Source organism: Orcinus orca, chromosome 8, assembly GCF_937001465.1.
Source record: "Orcinus orca chromosome 8, mOrcOrc1.1, whole genome shotgun sequence".
In the NCBI taxonomy this organism is placed as follows: domain Eukaryota; kingdom Metazoa; phylum Chordata; class Mammalia; order Artiodactyla; family Delphinidae; genus Orcinus; species Orcinus orca.
In genome coordinates this window covers 80,259,377-80,263,732 of record NC_064566.1, presented here as the reverse complement: position 1 = coordinate 80,263,732, position 4,356 = coordinate 80,259,377, and the positions used below count along the sequence as shown (strand labels likewise).

Below are 4,356 nucleotides of genomic sequence, written 5' to 3'. Positions count from 1 at the left end.
GTAACATTATTATCTCTAACTTCAACCTAGTAAAGGCCATTTTGAATATGAATAATATTTCACCAGCCTTATTTAGTTAAGACTTCATCAGCTAAATTGACTTTAGTTTTGGTTTGGCATTGAGTCACATCTTTTTGTTATTTCAGGGAGTCAGAATGACTGAATCAGCAGTGTTCAGTGAATATTTAAATATGAAAATAAAAACACAATGTAAAACATGACTTCTAAGTATTTGCAACAGCTTTCACAGTTGTTATAATTTTGGAGCTGGTGAGAGTTTAGTTGTTCTGTCTTCTAAAATGAACTGTATTTAGAACCTTGGCTTAGCCCATTTTTAATCTCTTCTGATAAGTACTGTTAAATAAGTTATTATCATTGGTGCAACATAATCAGACAAAGAGTGTTCTAGGTTGCAAACTTTTAGATTTTTAGAATTCATATGCTATTTCTTTCTCTAGTACCTACGTACGTAACACTGGACAAATTTCTCATGAAACAGGTGTTAGTTTATTCAACTCTAAGTTGAAGTTAATATATGACTCAAAGAATTTGAAAGGAATCTATAAACATACAGAGTGCTTAGAATTCCTTTAACCAAATCACAATGCAAATATTAGGTAGAGGATTGTGACATTCTGATATTTTATCCATTTGATTTCTCATTTTGATATCTGTGTAGTATGGTAATGGATGAACAGCAAACAGTAAATTTAGTTTATAATATCTGTTATGCATTCCAGATGATAGGGGAAAAACCTGGAGGGTAACTTAGGAAAGAGTATTGTTGTGTGGCTGTTGTGATATTAATAAATCAGTAGCTTCTGACAGACTCAAGCAGGGAGCTTACTCTTACCTTATTGTAGGAGTCTAAGGTCTCCTGATCTGCAGGCTTTGAATCCTTGCTTGGAAGAAGATTAAACAGCATCTCATTTTATGGTAAATCAGTAAGTAATGATAAATTATTTAAATGACTGCAGATTGCCTTTTGCTTTCTTCTTGAGTATATGTACTATAAGCAGAAGAGTCTTTAAAAAGGAAATCGGACATCCTTTATTAGCAAAATGATACGTTCATTATGTATTCACTAAATATACATTGAATACCTACTATGTGTTAGGCTCTACACAAGGTGCTGAATTTCAATGATGAATCAGATACGGTTCCTACCTTTAAGACACTCACCATCTAGTGGAAGAGAAAGATGCATCAACAGCTAATTTCAGTATGCATTCCAAAGTCATATTTTTTGTTGGAGGTGTCATAACCAGAAGAAATAATGTGGGAAACATGGCAATATACCCAAAAGTTAGATAAGAAGGGTTACAGGATAAAAATCTATTATATAGGCGCAGTCCGCTTGCGCCCTGAGCTGTGCACGCACAGTGACGGTAGGATGGTGGAGTTGGTACCTTTTGCATTTCCCATCGGGGGTGACAAAACCTTGCTGGTGTGGGAGCTGAGCTCTGGACCCACGGCCGAGGCCTTGAAATCTTCTCCCAGTTTGGCCTTCTGTATTCGGTCCGAGTCTTCCCAAACGCAGTCTTCCCAAACTGCCGGTCCTGGGTTCTATTCCATCATCAAGTTTTATTCAGCAAGGGATGCCCACAGAGCCCAAAAGGCATGCGACCGGAAGCAGTTTTTTCAGACATCTCCAGTGAAGGTTCGTCTCGGCACCAGACATAAGGTGGTTTAACATAATACGCTTGCCCTAAACAGCTCCAGATGCCAAGAATTGGCAAATTACTACTCTGGTTTCAGTGGGTGGTCAAAAAGGATCATCAAGAGGTGGTGTTGCCCTCCCCCGAGTACATGAGTCCCGGAGTTGGCATGGCTGAGGAACCTTAGGATAAGTTGGAAGAAGGGTCATTATCATTCCTTATGAAAAGGACAGTAACGCAGAAGCTTGCTATTCAGAAGGCTATGACAGATGAATTCCAGAAATTGCTGATTGTGGTTTTAGAAAGTGGTAAAATAGCTGTGGCATATAGACCCTGTGAAGAGGTCACAGATGCTAGAACCGAAGAGGAACTACAGGATTTAATTCAAGTATGTGGAGATAAAAACTCAAGGGCTACACACCCAGTGTAGCCATAATTCAAAACAACCAGCAGGATTTGGAAGACTTTGGCATGTCTACTCAGCTCTGTCATCCTTAGGAAAATGTGAAACTCTGAAACTGCTTTTGAGGCAGGGTATTTCTAGGACTTTTCCAAGTCCCGAGCCTTGTCTCTGGCCCCTTATTTGAAGTTTGGAGAGCAGGATTGAGAGCCATCAGTGTACGTCTACAGTTGTGGACACAGGAGAAGACACAGGTCTTTTAGAACTCCCCTCAAATAAAATTGCAGGGATTTGGGAACAAAGTAACTATGGCCTTAAGTGTGATTATGCTACAGTGTTTAAAAACTATTCATGCCTTTTAAGTAAGGTATATTACCCAGATCTCAGCATCTCATATATATCTTGTGTTAAATATTTTGCCGAAGAACCTTTCTGTATACCAATTATATGGATGCCTCGAATTAGGGATTAAGTTGTCAACGTAATTTCTAAAAGAAAACATTAATGTACTGCATATAGGATTTTTATTAAAAAGGAGCAAAAAATGTGTTTCATGTCATTGAGACCTTAATTTGGGGCTAGATTTCTGATTATTTAACTCACCCCAATGTTGCATAGTTTGTTTTGAAGGGAAGAAAGTAGAGAAAGAAAAGGTGGTTATGTTCCAAAAAATGTAAAAATTTTGAAAGTTTTTCCTGTACAAAATAATTATTTTAATTCAATTTAAATCAGTCAAGGAAACTTCAGACATATCCATGTTTGGGCTTTAAGAAGTCTAGCTTCCTGTGAAATGTGAGAGGAAAGGATTCCATATTGATACTAAAGATTTCAGAAACCTGATTATAACAACAGATCCATTCCTAAATGAGGCCAATCTTGGAATCAGTTCCATTTAGAAACCGTTATGTGCTAGGCACTGGAAATAAGATGAAGCTCCTTCTCTCTTGGAGTTTAGGTGTTAAAAGTGTACCAGACAATTAAAAAGAACTAAAATTAAATAGATTATGAAAAGGACTGTGAAGAAAGTAAACTGGGTGCTAGTAACAGTATTTCAAGAAAATTACTTAACATGTTGACTTTAACATTCTAAGTGTCTTCTCCATGTGTGCACACAGGGAAGACCTCTGAAAAGTGACACTGTAGTTTTTTCTAGATTAATGGTTCTGTTGAGACAAGGTGGGGTGGGAGAAGTTTTCCCATGTTAATGTAAAGGGCCATTCACTTGGTTTTAGACTCTCTTTCCCAGAATGAATTGCTCATCTGCCCCAAACCCCTCCTACAGAAGTTCTGGAGTCATCACTGATTCAGTGGTAACCCCTAATAATAGAGTGGTGAATTAATAATGAGACGTGAATACTGAGAGTTTGGAGGAAATGGCAACATTTTATTTTATTTTATTTTTTTGTTTTTTTAACATCTTTATTGGAGTGTATTTGCTTTACAATAGTGTGTTGGTTTCTGTTTCGTGGCAAAGTGAATCAGGTATTCATATAAAAAAATTATTATATAATAATAATGTTTAGAAAGTACAGAATTTATATATGGTAATCTTGATGCAAAAGGAGGTGGAGCAAAGAGTTGGACAAAGGGTAGAGGCAATGAGGCAAACGGACCCGGCCAATGAATGTACAGGTGGGAAGGAGCTATGGAGGGAACTTGTCTTCTGGTCTATGCAAGACAAAGCAGGCTTCAAATTCCTGGAGGAAGCTGGTGACAAAAGAACACAGATTCTCCCATCCATAGAAACCTCTGGTAGAGGCAACAGAAGCCTTAGACTCTTCCCCAAGGAATCAGAGGAGAATGGGGAGATCTAGGGGAAGCTGCAGGAAAGGCCATGGCCACCTCTAATATAATAATAAAATGGCCTTGCTTACTCATCTTCATGTCAATTTCATAAGCCTTGACCAGGCTTATATGATGAGGTAATACATAACATAAATACCACAAAAATGTAGAATTTCTCTTGCATTTGCCTTAATGATACAACATTCTCCTCTCCCTGCTTGTTTTTCCTTAGCTGGGAGACATGAGGCTGATGTTGTCCAATGGTAGAGAGAGGGGGAACTGAAACCCCAAAATTTATATTCTTAATTTGAAGCTTAAATGCTTTGATCTAAGCAAGAGATATAAATATTTTAGAATAAAATATTTGATAAACTGGTTATTTCCTCTTCTCACCAGTGTTGTAATATTTTAGTTTGGGTCTGCTGCTGGGACAAGGTAGAGTTCCTAAATTTGGCTGAACTTGCACATTAAATGGTGGAGAAATCACTGAGTGACTTGAGTCACCCTGGAGAA

At 37.7% G+C, this 4,356-nt stretch overlaps 1 pseudogene; it reads left to right on the top strand.

Moving 5' to 3' along the window:
* The first annotated feature begins 1,393 nt into the window (after window positions 1-1,393).
* On the top strand, window positions 1,394-2,088 carry LOC117197605 (RAD52 motif-containing protein 1-like; annotated as a pseudogene).
* Window positions 2,089-4,356: the final 2,268 nt, after the last annotated feature.